Source organism: Prionailurus viverrinus, chromosome D1 (assembly GCF_022837055.1).
Source record: "Prionailurus viverrinus isolate Anna chromosome D1, UM_Priviv_1.0, whole genome shotgun sequence".
Taxonomy (NCBI): domain Eukaryota; kingdom Metazoa; phylum Chordata; class Mammalia; order Carnivora; family Felidae; genus Prionailurus; species Prionailurus viverrinus.
This window is the reverse complement of record NC_062570.1, coordinates 63,898,228-63,915,639: the sequence shown is the minus strand read 5'-3', so window position 1 is coordinate 63,915,639 and position 17,412 is coordinate 63,898,228. Positions and strand designations below refer to the sequence as shown.

The window sequence follows — 17,412 nt, the reverse complement described above, 5'->3', positions numbered from 1 at the left end:
TGCCTCTCTCTCTCTTTTTTTCCCTATGCTCATTTGTTTTGCTTCTTAAATTCCACATGAGTGAAATCATATGGTATTTGTCTTTCTCTGACTTATTTCCCTAGGCATAATACTCTCTAGCTCCATCCATATCACTGCAAATGGCAAATTTTCATTCTTTTTTGTGGTTGAGTACACACACACACACACACACACACACACACACACACCCCACATCTTCTTTATCCATTCATCACTCTATGGACACTTGGGCTGTTTCCATACTTTGGCTATTGTAGGCAATGCTGCTACAAACATAGAGATGCATGTATCCCTTTGATTTAGTATTTTTGTATTCTTTGGATAAATACCTAATAATGCAATTGCTAGGTCATAGGGTCATTCTATTTTTAACTTTTTGAGTAACCTCATCCGTTTTCCAGAGCAGTTGTACCAGTTTGCATTCCCACCAACAGTGCATGAGTGTCCCTGTTTCTCCACATCCTTGCCAACACCTATTTTCTGCATTATTGATTTTAGCCATTCTGATAGGTGTGAGGTCATATCTGATTGTAGTTATGATATGTATTTCCCTGATGATCAATCATGTTGAGCATTTTTTCATGTGTCTGTTGGTTATCTGCATGTCTCCTTTGAAAAAAATGGCTATTCATGACTTCTGCCCATTTTTTAACTGGATTATTCATTTTTGAGACGTTGAGTTTGATAAGATATTTATATATTTTGGATGCCAACCCTTTATCAGATATGTCATTTCCATAGGTTGCCTTTTACTTTTGTTGATTGTTTCCTTCACTGTACTGAAGCTTTTTATTTTAATGAAGTCCTAAGAGTTCAGTTTTGCTTTTGGTTCCTTTGCCTCAGGAGACATATCTAGTAAGAAGTTGCTACAGCCAATGTCAAAGAGGTTACTGTTTGTGTTCTCCTCCAGGGTTTTCATAATTTCTGTTCTCAATTTAGGTCTTTAACTAATTTTGAATTTGCTTTTTGTGGATGGCATAAGAAAGTGGTTCAGTTTCATTCTTTTGTATGTTGCTGTCCAGTTTTCCCAATACCATTTGTCGAAGAGACTTTCTTTTTTTTCCTTTGGAAATTCTTTCCTTCTTTGTTTAAGATTAATTGACCATATAGTTGTGGGAGAAAGCCACATTACTTTTAAAGAATTAATAGCAAAAGCAGGACTCTTCTTTTTTTGTTCTTCAGAAATATCAATACAAGTTGATGTTCTTTTAGTTGTGTTTGATTTTGTTTTTCCTCCATTTATTACACCTTCAAATATGTTATAATATCCTCTATGTTAAAATGCATACAGGAGGAGGAGTTAAGATGTCAGAGAAGTAGGGGTACCCTGGGCTTTCCTACTCCCTGGAACACAGCTATGTGTTCAGATCACTTGGAACACCCAGGAAATTGATCTGTGGACTGTCATAATGATCTTCATGGTTGGAGGCAGACAACATGGCAGGTGTGAGGGGTGTAGAAGTGAATTGGGGGAGAGGAAAAATGGTGGTGCTGCAGAGGGCAAGGAAACCCTTTCTGTGGAGAGACAAAAAAAGAGAGGAAGAGAAAGGGGTTGAGACAGTGCAGCATCAGGTTCACATAAGAAGAAAGCTTCTGTGGACCATGGACCGGGGAGCAAGAGGTACTAAATGTTGCAGGGGTGTTTTTTTTGTTTTTGTTTTTTGATTTTTTGTTTGTTTTTTGTTTTTTTGTTTGTTTGTTTTTTTCAACGTTTATTTTTTTGGGGGACAGAGAGAGATAGAGCATGAACGGGGGAGGGGCAGAGAGAGAGGGAGACACAGAATCGGAAACAGGCTCCAGGCTCTGAGCCATCAGCCCAGAGCCCAAGCGGGGCTCGAACTAACGGACCGCGAGATCGTGACCTGGCTGAAGTTGGACGCTTAACCGACTGCGCCACCCAGGCGCCCCTGTTTTTTGTTTTTATAAACAGTGTTTGGAGCTCAAACTCTGAGATATTGGAACTGCACAGTGACCTTCTCTGGAACAGAGCTGTGCTGTGCCCTCCTGGGGAGGAGGGAGCTGACCCCAGAATACATAGCGTCAACCAGAGATCTCCAAGGTGAATTGGGAAAGAACATCCCCCCCAGAGTACTTTTGGAAGAAGGTATATGGCCTCCCCAAGGCCAAAAGACCCTGCAGGTGCCAGCAAAAGGCCTTTCATCAATAGCGGACAGAGGACCAGAGGACCCAGAGGAAATAAAACTTTTGCTGCTTTTAGTGGTGCTACACCATAGATTCTGCACATTGTGTAGGTGTGGGACTGTTTTTCAGAGACACAGCATAGAGGGGCTCTACTCTGGAGGAGGGGGATGGATATGTGTGGTGCTGTGTTCTTTAAGACTTTTGAGTTTTGGATTCCAGCCACATGCCAAAGAAAAAATGCAGGACAGTTGTGGTACACAGCAAGCTAACTGCCCTTACTATACTGTAAGGGCTGCCTGAACAGCAGGGAATGTGAGATCCCCTGTCTGTGGATGAAAGATTGGGGTGGCACCATTTTCCCCCAACACCGACATGGTTGGTCTTCAGAAAGCAGCACACCAACCCCCAGTGGAGGTAGGAACCACTTACATCAAACCTCACGGCCCTGTGCCTGGCAACTGCTTATTTACGGGGGCACGACTTACTCTGAGCCAATACAGCAGGCCTCTCCTCCAGAAGACAGGCACAGACAGCACCCAGAAAGCACCAAGTGTACTGAAAATCAAGTGCTTCAAAACAACACTTGCAGTTCTGGTGGAAATAGGGCCAGGCTTACTTTTTTTTTCTTTCTTTCTTCTTTTTTTCTTCTGGAATCAGGTTCATAGTTTCTTACTTTTTTTTTTTCATTTCCTTCTCTCTCTCTCTCTCTCTCTCTCTCTCTTTCTCGAAGTTTCTTTATTTATTGTTTTTTCTTTCTTTTTTCTTTTATTCTTTTTTTTTTCTTTTATTTTTCCCTTTAGAATCAGCATTATCGTTTTTTGATTCTCTGGGTTTTTTTTAATTCCCTTTCCTTTTCTCTTTTTTTTGGGGGGGGGGAAGAATCAGGTTTTTCAATTTTTTTTCCATTTAACCAGGCTTATTTTAACAAACAAATCAAAGCACACCTAGTTAAAGTTCCAAACACTCCCCACTGCAAGCAAGGAGGAGCTCTGCGAGGTCTGACCAGGGGAAAGAGCAGTCAAAATGCAATAGCAGCATGCATACAGCATATACCAGAAACATTTCCTGAAGAGCCAGGCCCTGGACAGTGTATGACCTCTTTTTAATATAGCATTACTCTTAGGTGCAGTAATATAACAAGATTTTAAAACACCCAAAAGACAGAAACTTAGCCAAAATGACAAGTCAGGGGAATTCTCCCCAAAAGAAAGGTCAAGAAGAAATCACAGCCAGGGACTTGTTCAGAACAGATATAAGCAATACATCTGAACAAGAAGATAGAACCACAGTCATAAGACTACTAGCTGGGCTTCAAAAAGCATAGAAGAAACCAGAGAAACCATTGCTGTAGAGATCAAAGACCTATCAACTAGTCAGGCTGAAATAAAAACTTCTGTAACTGAGAAGCAAAACTAACTGAAGATAGTCACAGCAAGGACTAAGAAGCAGAGAAGAGAATGGGTGATATGAAAGAAAAAATTATGGAAAATAATGAAGCTGAAAAGAAGAGGGAAAGGAAGCTATTAGATCATGAGGGGAAACTTAGAGAACTTAGAGAGTCCATAAACTGAAACAATATCCATATCACAGGAGTCCCAGAAGTAGAAGAGCAGGGGAAAAAGGCAGGAGGTTTATTTGAACAAATTATAGCTGGGAACTTTCCTAATCTGGGGAAGGAAAGAGGCATCAAAATCCAAGAAGAACAGAGAACTTCCATTAAATTCAACAGAAGCTGATCATCACCATGGCATATCATAGTCAAATTCACAAAATACACAGACAAGGAAAGAATCCTGAAAGCAATAAGGGAAAAAGGTCCTTAACTTACAAGGAAAGATAGATCAGTTCACAGCAGATTTTTCCACAGAAACTTGGCAGGCCAGAAAGGAGTGGCAGGAAATATTCAGTGTGCTTGAATGGGAAAAATATTCAGCCAAAAATTCTTTACCTAGCAAGGCTATCATTTAGAATAGGAGAGATAAAGAGTTTCCCAGACAAACAGAAATTAAAGGAGTTCATGACCACTAAACCAATGCTGCAAGAAATTTTAAGGGGGAGTCTTTGAGTGGAGAAAAAAAATAGTAAAAGACCAAAGCAACAAAGGCTATAAAGGACCAGAAAACATCACCAGGAACACGAGCTGTATACATGACACAATGGCACCAAATACATATCTTTCAATACTCAGTCTTAAAATGATTAAAAGCTCCAATCAAAAGACATAGGGTATCAGAATGGATTTAAAAAAAAAAACAACAACAAGATCCATCTACATGCTGCTTACAAAAGACTTACTTTAGACCTAAAAACATCTGCAGATTGAAAGTGACGGCATGGAGAACCATCTATCATGCTAATGTAGGTTAAAAAAAAGCCAGAGTAGCCATGCTTATATCAGACAAGCTATTTTTTAAAAAAGAGACTGTAACAAAAGATGAAGAAGGCATTATATCATAATTAAGGGGTCTTTCCACCAAGGAGATCTAACAATGGTAACATTTACGCCCCCAACTTGGAGAACCCAAATATATAAATCAGTTAATAACAAACATAAACAAACTCACTGATAAATGATTTCAATAATAGTAGGGGACTTTAATATCCCACTGACAACAATGAATTGATCATCTAAGCAGAAAATCAACAGGAAAACAATAGCTTTGAATGACACACTGGACTGGATGGACTTAACAGATATATTCAGAATAGTACCCCCTAAAACAGCACAATACACATTCTTCTCAAGTGCACATGAAACATTCTACAGAACAGTTCATATACTTGGTCACAAATCAGAAGACTGAAGAACATACTACTAAAGAATGAATGGGTTAACCAGAGAATTAAAGAAGAAATTTAAAAATACATGGAAGTCAATGAAAATGAAAACATGACAGTCCAAACCCTGTGGGATGCAGCAAAGGCAGTTCTAAGAGGAAAGTATATTGCAATTCAGGCCCACCTCAAGAAGCAAGAAAGGTCCCAAATACACAAACTAACCTTACCCCTAAAGGAGCTAGCAAAGGAACAAGAAATAAAGCCTAAATCCAAACAAGAATGGAAATATAAATATTAGAGCAGAAATAAACGATATAGAAACAAAAAGAAAAACCAGTAAAACAGATCAATGAAACTAAGACCTGGTTCTTTGAAGGATTAAAAAATTGATAAGCCTCTAGCCAAACATATCAACAACAAAAAAGAGAGAGAAAGGATCCAAATAGATAAAATCATGAATGAAAAAGGAGAGATCACAACCAACACCACAGAAATACAAACAATTATGAAAATACTATGAAAAATTACAAGCCAACAAATTGGGCAATCTAGAAGAAATGGAAAAATTCCTAGAAACCCATGAGCTACTAAAACTGAAACAGAAAGAAATAGAAAATTTGAACAGTCCCATAACCAGCAAAGAAACTGGATGAGTAATCAAAAATCCTCCAACAAACAAGAGTCCTGGGCCAGATAGTTTCTCAAGGGAATTCTACCAGATATTTAAAGAACACTTAATACCTATTCTCACACTGTTCCAAAAAATAAAATGGAAAGAAAGCTTCCAAACTTATTCTATGAAGCCAGCATTACCTTAATTCCAAAAACCAGACCAAGACCCCACTAAAAAGGAGAATTACAAGACAATATCCAGAGTGAACCTGGATGGAAAGATTCTCAACAAGATACTAGCAAATCGAATTCAAGAGTATATTCAAAGAATTATTCACCATGATCAAGTGGGATTTATTCCTGGCCTGCAAGGGTGGTTCAATATCTGCAAATCAATGAACATGATACACCGCATAAATAAAAGAAAGGATAAGAAGCATATGATCATCTCAATAGATGCAGAAAAAGATTTTAACAAAATACAACATCCTTTCTTGATAAAAGTCCTCAAGAAAATAGAGATAGAAGGAACGTATCTCAATATCATAAATGCCATATACAAAAGACCCACAGCTAATATTACCCTCAGTGGGGAAAAACTGAGAGTTTTCCCCCTGAGATCAGGAACACGACAGGGATGTCCACTCTCACCACTGCTACACTGTTGGTGGGAATGCAAACTGGTGCAGCCACTCTGGAAAACAGTATGATGTTCCTCAAAAAGTTAAAAATAGAACTACCCTTCAACCCAGCAACTGCACTACTAGGTATTTATAAAGGATACAAAAATGCTGATTCGAAGGGGCACATGCACCCCAATGTTTATAATAGTGCTGTCAACAATAGCCAAAGTATGGAAAGACCCCAAATATCCATTGACTGATGAATGATAAATAAGATGTGGTATATATACATACAATGAAATTTTACTTGGTGATCAAAAAGAACGAAATTTTTCCATTTGCAACAATGTGGATAAAACTAGAGTGTATTAGGCTAAGTGAAATAAGTCAGAAAAAGACAAATATCGTATGATTTCACTCACAGGAAACTTAAGAAACAAAACAGATGAACATAGTGGAAGGGAAGGAAAAATAAGATAAAAACAGAGGGAGGTAAACCATAAGAGACTCTTAATACAAAAGAAAAACTGAGGGTTGCTGGAAGGGAGGTGGGTAGGGAGACGGACTAGATGGGCTACAAGCATTAAGGAAGGCACTTGTTGGGACGAGCACTGGGTGTTGTATGTAAGAGATGAATCACTGGGTTCTACTCCTGAAACCAATACTACACTGTATGTTAACTAACTTGAATTTAAACAATAATAAGTATTAGATAATACTGTAATGATGTTGGGATATTGGCTAGCAATTTTGTTAATGATGGATGTATTCCTCATACATTTATTGAAATACACTATATATGGATCAAAAAAATCCAAACATGCACACACACACACACACACACAAACGCACACACACACATACACACACACACACAGCCTTTCTTTGGTCCTGTTACCCTTTCTAGCCACTGCCTAATTTTTTTTTATTTTGTTCCCAAACTTTCCACTCACTCTGTTTTCTTTCATTGTCAAATAGATTCATGACTGAAATTTTTCATCCATTTTCCCCTTTTTACCACTTTACCACTTTTCTTTTTTTTTAAGTTTTTAACGTTTATTTATTATTGAGAGATAGAAAGAGAACATGAGCGTGGGAGGGGCAGAGAGGGGGGAGACAGAATCTGAAGCAGGCTCCAGGCTCTGAGCTATCAGCACAGAGCCTGATGCAGGGCTCGAACTCACAAACCACGAGATCATGACCTGAGCTGAAGTCGAATGCTTAACTGACTGAGCCACCCAGGCACCCCCGACCTTATCCTCATTGGTTAATTAGTTGGTTAGTTAGTTCGTTCATTAGTTAGTGTTTTTGGCAATTTGACACTCCTCTTTATCACAACTCTTCTCCATTCGATTCTTTTATGTCTAATTTCCTGAACCTAAAGTCAGTTAATATTTGATTTTGTCTCACCTATATGCCAGTCACTAGGTTAAACTACAGAATAATCACAACAAATGCAAAAGTTTCTTATTACAGCCAGTGTTTCCACAAACCTTGGCACCCTTCTTTACTATTTCCTTGTGTCTTTCCAACACCCCTTCCATAGCTGGGGGAACAGAATTCTTTCCTAGTCCCCACCCTAACCCAACCGGTTCCATCTCATCACTCTCAGGATTCTGTCTTTCTGACCATACTATAGAGAAATTAAAAGCCTCAACATAAATAAATTAAACCACTCACCTCTCTGACCACACATACCTACAAACCTGTAGCAATCCATCCTTTCCTCACAGGGAAGAGTTGTCTTTAAAAAAAAAAAAAATGCCAGGGCGCCTGGGTGGCTCAATCGGGTAAGTGGCCGACTTCACCTCAGGTCATGATCTCACGGTCTGTGAGTTCGAGCCCCACATTGGGCTCTGTGCTGACAGCTCAGAGCCTGGAGCCTGTTTCAGATTCTTTGTCTCCCTCTCTCTGACCCTCCCCCGTTCATGCTCTTTCTCTCTCTGTCCCAAAAATAAATAAACGTTAAAAAAAATTTTTTTTAAAAAATGCCTTAGCTACAATAAGGGTATTCCCTGTGCTCAAAACTTCACATACTTCTTCTCTGGTTATTTCTCTAACAATTACAACCTCTTTTCTCCCTTTATCTTCCCTATCTCCTAATGCTATTGGTTTTCCTTCTAATAAAAGAATAAATATATTTATCATCTTACCTTCACTCTAAGCTTCCCCATGTAGTGTGCTTTTCATCTCTTTGATGAGTCTGTTCTGCACAATTCAAAGACACCTTTCAACGGCCAAACATACTGATTTTGCTTTTGGTTATCTTGCTTGATCTCTCAGTCATAATTAAAACTATGGATACTCTTGAAGATGTATTCTCCCTTGCTTTCTCTTATTCCTTTTTTCTCTAATGACATCCTTTCCTTTATCATCTTTTTCCTTCTGCTCATCATTTAATATTGACATTTCCCTCATTTCTTCACTTTCTGAGTCTACACTCTCTGAATGACCTCATTTCTTCTGACTTCGGCTATCATTTAATTGTTGATGACTTCTATATCTCCATAAGCAACTGAGGCTTTTTTTTCAGGATTCTGATTTACACATCACACATCTTACAGAACCTCACTGACAATTTCCTTACATATATAATAGAAATAATGATGATGATGGTAGTATAAGTTTTCAGAACAAATTGGTTTGAACCTGAGTTCTATGAATTAATATACAGATCTTCTTGAGTAAGTGATTTCAGTTACACAAACCTCAGTTTCCACATTTATAAAATGAGGATATTAGTATCTAATTTCTCCATTTGCTATAAAAATTAAATGTAATAACTTATATAAACACAGTTATTATTTGGTATATGACAAGTATTAATTATCTGTAATAATAACAAATATATATTACTTAATGCACAAATATGAACCAGTCACTCTACACACATTTTCTCATTTAACTTTCAATTTAGGACAACAAAAATTGAAACTATTTTACTCCTCTGTTTTTTTCATAATTTATTTTCTACATAAATACTCCCTTTTTTCTTATATGGACACAAATACTAAGACAGTCTCTCGGGCTGAAAAGCGGAGACATTTTTCTCCCTTCCCTTCCTTTCTACCTACTAGACAGGTGAAATAGTCACTAGATTGTATCTCAGATCTCAAATTTCTCCCCTCCTCTCTATTCCCAGTTATCATCAACCTATTTTCTGACCCTATACTTTCTATTTGTTATACTTCTATGCTCTCTCTGCCTCCTGTATTGCACTTTCAAAAAATAGAATAGAAGAGGGGCGCCTGGGTGGCTCTGTTGGTTAAGTGCCCAACTCTTGATTTTGGCCCAGGTCATGATCTCACAGTTCATTAGTTTGGGTTCTGTGCTGGCAGTGCACAGGCTGTTTGGGATTCTCTCTCTCTCCCTCCCTCTCTCTCTCTTTCTCTCTCTCAAGATAAATTTTTAAAAGAGAATAGAATAATCTTTAGAAAGTGGCAATCATGTAATTTTCAATTTTCCCATTAAATCAATTCAGTGATTCTCCGTTGCTTATAGACTGAAATCCAAATGCCTGCTCAAATCCTACAGCATCTCTACCTGACTGCGGCTGTCTGAAAGGCCATCCTTCCCCACTTCCTAACTCCTAATTCATGCCCCTGCTATACCCAAAGGTACAGGAATCTGTGTCTTTGCCTGTGCCATTTCCTCTATCGAAGTTCACTTCTGCCTTATCATCTAGATAAACTCCTAGTCATCCTTCAGTATTCTCCTCTGACATTTCTTCACCCAATCTTTCTAGAAGTCTACTAAGCTGAGCTGTTATTTCCCATCTCTCTGTTTCTCTAGGTTTTATACCTACCACTATTCATACATATTTTCTGTCATACAACATATATTTACTTTCAAGTCACTGTTTTTTTCTAGTTTATGAATTCTTAAGACAAAGATTCTCAGTGACTTTATCCCCATCTCTTGACACAGATAACTTTTTCAATAAAAATCTATGTAACAAATCAATAAGTGTATATCCCATGCACATATTACCACACATTTTATACATATTTTTACTTCTATTCCCAAACACAAACACTTATACAACCAGGAACCATAAAGCATGAAAGTAGGGAAAATAAGGCATGTTCACCTGGGCTTAGAGTAGGTAAGGTTGCACAAATAATGGGTTTTTTCTTCCTACCTTGAACTCAAGAAGAAAATTACAAATTGGCCACTTTACCTTCTGCATGAGATCAGGGTAAAGTATGTACACTGTGACAGAGATGATAGAGCAAACTATGGGGTCTTTTGGTAACAAAAGTCCTCAAAAGCTGTCATATTCATCTCAGTTTCTAGATCCAGAGATTTTCAAAATCAAAATACCAGGTTTCCATGTAGGCTTCTGCCTGTAGCAACGGGAAAAGTACAAGGGGATGGAAGCAGAGTCAGCAAAGGGCAGAGAAGTATCGGCCAGGGTCCTGTTGTTACAAAATGAGGTCAATGTGGAAAGCTATTACCCTAGAGATTTTAGTGTAAAAGTCCTAATTTTTTTTCTACTGTACAGAATATGATCCCTGCAGGTGTCTTGGAACAGAATCTCTGTACCAAGTTCTTGCAAAGAGAGTTAAAGATAAGTGCCCCACACATCAAAAAAGGAAAGTTCGTGTTGCAGAGGAAAGGCCAATTCTTCACAAGTCTTGCAGAGGCTCCTAAAGAGATGTAGTCCCCTGGACAATTCCCTACTCTTACCTGCTGGGCTGGGCTAAGCACAGAGCAGTGGAGTCGCTGGTGAGGGGTCAAGGGCTGAGTATAGGATGGTGAAATCTGCAGTCTGAAGATCCAAATCCCACTTGGCAGTTCTTCCCGGATTTTTATTCCTAGACACTCAGAACATTTCTCTATCTTAAACTGTTGCCAACCACTTGTCAAAGACAAAAACCTAAATTCTCTAAGGGCCTGAACAGTGGTTTTTCCTAAGAGGAAGTCATTAAAAATGAAGTCCTGAGAGCTGAGATAAACAGTACATTCCCATGAGTCTGGCTTCATAAAATTCTCTGAAGCTTTTTGTATTATGCTTGTAGACACAGATTACAATCTCTGGGTCTCTCTTGATTTTAAACTCTACTAAAAAGAGACAAAATTTTAAATAGCGATATGGAATCCAATGTATATTTGTTATTCAACAGAGCAATTCTATTTCTAGGCTCCTAAGAGAAATTAAATATTTTGTTCACAAACAATTACAATTTTTCTTATCAGCTTTATTCAAACTATCCAAAAACTCAAAAAAAAAACCCAAATGTGTGTCAACAGATGAATACACAAATAAACTAGTGTATCCTTATAGTGCATCCATTTAACAGAATACTACTCAGATTTTTAAAAATATTTATTAATTTTTGGGATAGCACCAGTAGGGGAGCGACAGAGAGAGGGGGACAGAAGATCCAACGCAGGTTCTGCACAGAGAGGCTCACAGAAGCAAGCACGATGTGGGGCTTGAACTCACAAATGACAAGATCATGACCTGAGCCAAAGTCAGACACTCAACCGACTGAGCCACCCAGGTGACCCAACTCAGTATTTTTTTTAATGAACTGCTGAAAAAATGTAACATCATAATTGAATCCAAAAAACACTCTGCTGAACAAAAGAACTAATCACAAAAAGTTCATACTGTATGATTCCATTTTTATGAAATTCGAGAGTCAGTAGCTACTTGGGGACCAGTGTATAAGAACTGACAGCAACCCAGCGTGCCCCTTCCTCACTGCCCTCCCAAATCCTGCCGCAGCCATTGCTGCAACCACGATGCCGAAACGAAAGAAGCAGAATCAGTAGCAGCTGCCACCACCACAGCAGCCCCCGCTGCCAGAGCAGGAAGAGACTAGAGTCGAGGAGGGTGGGAGCGCCATAGGACCACCCAGGCTTCTGGGTGCCCCCCCATGGCCAAATGGAAAGCCGGGTGACCCCAAGTCAGTCCCAAACTGGAATCCTCCCACATGTCCACCATCAGTAGAATAGATAAATAAGTTGTTGTGTGTGCATGCAATGGGAGACTACACTGCAAGAAAAATGAATGAACTCCTGCTATAGGCAACCTGGATTAAATCTCACAAACACGATGTTGAGTGAAAGGAGCCAGACAGGAAAGAATGCAGATTCTCTTCACAGAAGTCCTCCAGGATCAAGGGGACCAATGATTTCACCACTAGTGAGTCTCAAACCTCCTCCCTGGGGCAGAGGCCCAATTCAGGGGGCCTAGGCCCCAGATGTGGCCCATATGGTCATGGTTGGTGGGGGGCCAATACTGAACCTCCTTTTCCTGGACCACGCCGTGGGGGTCCTTCCAGGGGAGGCTTTCACAAAGAGCAGAGAAAAATCCTCAAAAGCTCATAAGTTGGTCTCTATCTGCCACCCAAGGATGGCCCCCAAGTTATGGAAGACAAATCCAACCACCCTGTCTGCCAACACTTTGCCAAAAAAGGGCCACTGTTGATATGAGGACCTCTGTGCCTTCTACCACGCAGGCATCAATGGACCTCCTCTGTGAGACTATGCCTTCCCATCAGAGCTGGAAGGAGCCATCTGGGACCTAGCAGTCATATATTTCCCTGTGGCCCTGTGATGGCTACTGTGAGGCTGTTCCACCCACCACCCTCAATCAGTGACACCCACCCCCATCCATCACCTCCCCATTTGGGGTCCAGAGTTGTGTTTCATCACGGTGCCCAGTGTGTGGTCTTTCTTCTGATCCAGCCTCTAGAGACTCGCCTTCAAGACCCCATCTTTGCTCCCTTCAACTGCCTTCTGGATCCTCTTCCCCCTCACCAACTGACTGAACAGGAAACCTCTTTGGTGCTGTTTCTTGTGCATCTGTTCACCCAGTCCCCAGTACTGCCTTTGATTCCTGAGAGCCCTGGGGCAGTTTCCTAGCATTCCCTTCTAGCTGCTTAAGTCCTTTTTAAAATGTAACAACCCTTACCTTCAAAGTTGCCCGTTGTCCTGTGAAACTCACCAGGTTGACCTGGGGTCAAGTATGGATGACTGGTTCAGAGTTACTCCCTGAAAGGACGCTCTCCCTGCTTTTGGATTTTGTAATTTCTGCATCAGTAGCATGATCTCCACCACTCTGGTCTGTGATCACTGTGCTTTGTGAAACTGCCCATCCCCTTGTATGCAGCCTCTCTCAATGTCCGTGGCCTCTTTGTGATGTCCCGACACTAGAGTAAGTTTTTCTCCCAAAACAAATGAGACTTGGTGCCCTCTAGACTTTCCATACCTCCCAACATGGGAGAATTGTGAACCTTTCTGCAAAAATGCCCCCCTGGTCTCCCCATCCTGGCGTTGGTTTTTCTGCGTTTGACACAAGTCCATGAGATGTCCTCTAAAGCTTCTGACAAGTAACCTTATCTCCTCTCCAGCCCACTTTAGTTACACTATGTCATTATGAGGCCACCAGCCCTTTCATCTGAATTCTGTGAATCTCCACCCGGCCTACCTTTGGGTGGAACCTGGGCAGTAGGGTTGCCTTCATCTAACCTTCTTCCCGGCATCCCTGGCACTGGTTGCTTTCTATAAAAATAGCAGTGAACAGGCTCAGTTTTGAACTGGCCCTGAGGAAATGGGTCAGGAGTTGTGTGGGCAAGAGGGAAGGATGAGAGCCGTTGGAGAACTGAGAATTAATTTTTTTCTTTTAAACATTTTTTATATTAGTAATAAATGCAGTGGAAACAATAACAAAAAAAAGAACTGACAGCAAAAGTCCATAAGGAAATTTTCTGATGAAAAATTTAAGAAGATGTATTATATATCTACTATATTATATTATAATAGATGTCTTATATTATATTAAAGTTATAAATCCATTAACTGTAAACTTGTACAGACACTGTGGAAAACAGCATAAAGTTTCCCCCCAAAATTACAAATAGAAATACCTTATGATCCAATAATTCCCGTACTGGGTATTGGCCCAAAGAAAATGAAAACACTAATTTGAAAAGATATATGCTCTCTTATGCTTATTTCAGAATTATTTATAATAATCAAGATAAGGAAGCAACCTAAGTGTCTATTAATAGACAAGTGGATAATGAAGATGTGGTATATATATACAATGGAATATTACTCAGCCTTTAAAAAGGATGAGATCATGCCATTTGTGACAACATGTATGGACCTAGAGACTATTATGCTAAGTGAAATAAGCCAGTCAAAGAAAGGAAAATACCATATCATGTCACTCATATGTGGAATCTTTCAAAAACCAAAAAAATAAAACCCACAAAAAAACAAAGGATTTATTCAAACAGAAAGCAAAATCAGACCTATAAATACAAACAACAAACTTATGGTTACAAAGGGGAAGGGATGGGAGGATGGGCAAAATGGGTGAAAGGGAGTGGAAGATACAGGCTTCCAGTTATAGAATAAATAAGTCATAGGAATAAAAGGTAGAGCATAGGGAATAAAGAGTCACTGATATTGTAATAGTGCTGTATGGTGACCAATGGCAACTACACTTGTGGGGAGCATAGCATAGTATATAGAAAAGTTGAATCACTATGTTGTACACCTGAAACTAATGTAACATTGTGTGTCAACTGTACTCATTTAAAAAAAAATTTAATTTTTTCTTTAATTTTTTTTTCCACATTTTTATTTATTTTTGGGACAGAGAGAGACAGAGCATGAACGGGGGAGGGGCAGAGAGAGAGGGAGACACAGAATCGGAAACAGGCTCCAGGCTCTGAGCCATCAGCCCAGGGCCTGACGCGGGGCTTGAACTCACAGACCGCGAGATCGTGACCTGGCTGAAGTCGGATGCTTAACCGACTGCGCCACCCAAGCGCCCCATAAAAAAAAATTTAAGTTGTACATCTTTAAAACTTATTTTTATAAAATCTCATCTGCATGCCAATTTAAAAATAGGGAGAATTCAGGAATAAGTTATGAAAATAGCAACTCATATGAAATCCATTCAGTGAATCATTCATAACAAAGTTATTGAAGCAAACGTGTTGAAGCCAGAGGATACAGATTTCCATGGTATGTCATAAATGTGAACAGTTTTAGAAACGTAAGCCACTAGCATACTGTAGAACCTTTACAAGTATTTAGAATGTAATGGTAAGCAACCTTAAAAATATTTGCACAACACAAAAAGTAATTGGTAACTTAGTTACAAAGTATGAAAAACAAAAATCCAAATTTGATGACTTTTGCTTTGTTGATAAGTGGATACCACTAAAACGGCATAAGAGATATTTACACAAAATAAATAGTTGTGATATCTCCCCTCAAGGAAAAGATGATATTGGTTTTTACCATTTTCCTTCTTACACTGAAACATTATATACCCTTCTATGCTCTGATAGTCTAAGAGGTGATCACTAAAGAATCTATAACTGGGTTCTTTTGCTGGCTAGCTTCTGGTTGGACATAGACAGTGAGAAAGAAGTGCCAGCAGGGAACAAGAGAGCAGGAGTAAAACAGAGGTAGAGTATTTCTTCCCTGCTTACTCTCTGATATGGGCCCTATTTTCTGATAGTATTGATGTCCCAACCCTTGCAGGAGGACCCTCCACCATGCTGCTTCTCTCCCTAGAATACAGTACTGCATTATTTCCTCCATTCCCCCTTCAAGCTTAGGGTAGTAATGGTATCTTTGTGGTATCTTTGGATATCTCAATATCCCTTGGTAGTTTCTTTAATTCTATCCTGACCTCTATATTAATCATTTCATTAACACTTCTAGAAGCATCTAAGTTTCCTGCCAGGTTGAAAATGTTACAAGAACGTTTTAATACTAAGAAAAAATGAAAGTAATCATCTAACTAAAGTCACAGTAAAAAAATCATTTTTGAAACTGGATGCTTAAACATGCTTCTGTTTGCGTGATCTTGTGGCTAAAAATCACACAAAGTATGATCTTTAATCAAAATGGAATTAAACTAGAAATCCATATCAGAGAGATATCTGAAAAAAACTCAAATATTTGAAAAGTAAACAACATAATTCTAAATGACCCACATTTCCACAGGGAAATACAAGGTACTGAAGTGAAATAAAAATAAAAACACAATACACAAAATTTTGTGGGATGCTACGAAGGCAGTATTTACGTATAGATTTATAGCACCAAATGCCTATACCAGAAAAGAGGTAAAATCTCCAATCAGTAATCTCAGCTCCCAACTTAAAAAAAAAAAAGAACAGAAAAAGAACAAATTAAACCCAAATTAGAGTAAGAAAAGAAATAATGAAGATCAATTATAAACATCTGTCTAGAAAGATCAAAGAAAATAAAGAAAGAAAGAACCCTTATGGAAAACATGCTAGTAAGTTCAACAACTAAGATGATATGAGCAAATTCATTAAAAGACCCAAACTACCACAACTTTGTAAAGAAGAAATGGATAGCTTAAATAGCCATACACTGCTGCTTTTGAAGATGGAAGAAAGGACTAAGAGCCAAAGAATGTAGGTGACCTCTGGAAGCTGCAAAAGGCAAGGAAACGTATTGTCCTCTGGAGTCTCCAGAAGGAACAAATCCTACTAACACATTGATTTTAGGTCAGCAAAACTGATTTTGGACTTACAGCCTGCAGAACTGTAACCGAATATGTTTGTGTTGTTTTAAACCATCAAGTTTGCAGTAATTTGTTACAGCAGCCATAGGAAACTAACAGATGTGGACATTCTAACATTCATTGTAACTATGGTACTATTTTATTTGCTCCATTATCCTTAGTACACATAACAGTGTTTGGCATGTGGAGGAATTTCAGTAATAATTTATTAAATGAATGGATAAATAAATGAATTTGATTAATAATTGTTAAAATGCTGGAGATATAGCAATGAAGAAACAGAGCAAAGGGACTGGATTCTAATAAGTTTGGTCAGCCTAAACTCATCAGGAAATAAGCAACATGAGGCAGAGAGGACATCTCTGGACAGGCTTAGAGACTGGGTAGGATCCATGGCTCAGCCACTAACACATTGTGTGAAACAGGCTGATCACGGCCTACCTCCGAGTCCTAGGCTTAGAAAATGGAGGGGTGGGCTAGAAAATCCCTAAGGTAATTTCCCATGAAAGTGGGAATTTTCTAAATATTGTGTAAAAACTCATCTGCCTACTAACTAACTGGAGTCTGGGCACATTTTTGGCCTTGATTGTCACTGGAACTGGGCAAAACTGGCTACCATTCCCACTATGCTCCACTATGTCTTCTACTTGTATCTTTATCCTCAAACACATATGCAAATCAGGTCTGTGCCCATGTCCTCCA

General features: G+C 39.0%; 1 pseudogene; it reads left to right on the top strand.

The window, feature by feature from the left end:
- The first annotated feature begins 11,927 nt into the window (after positions 1-11,927).
- LOC125146985 (proline-rich protein 3-like) lies at positions 11,928-12,669 on the top strand (annotated as a pseudogene).
- Positions 12,670-17,412: the final 4,743 nt, after the last annotated feature.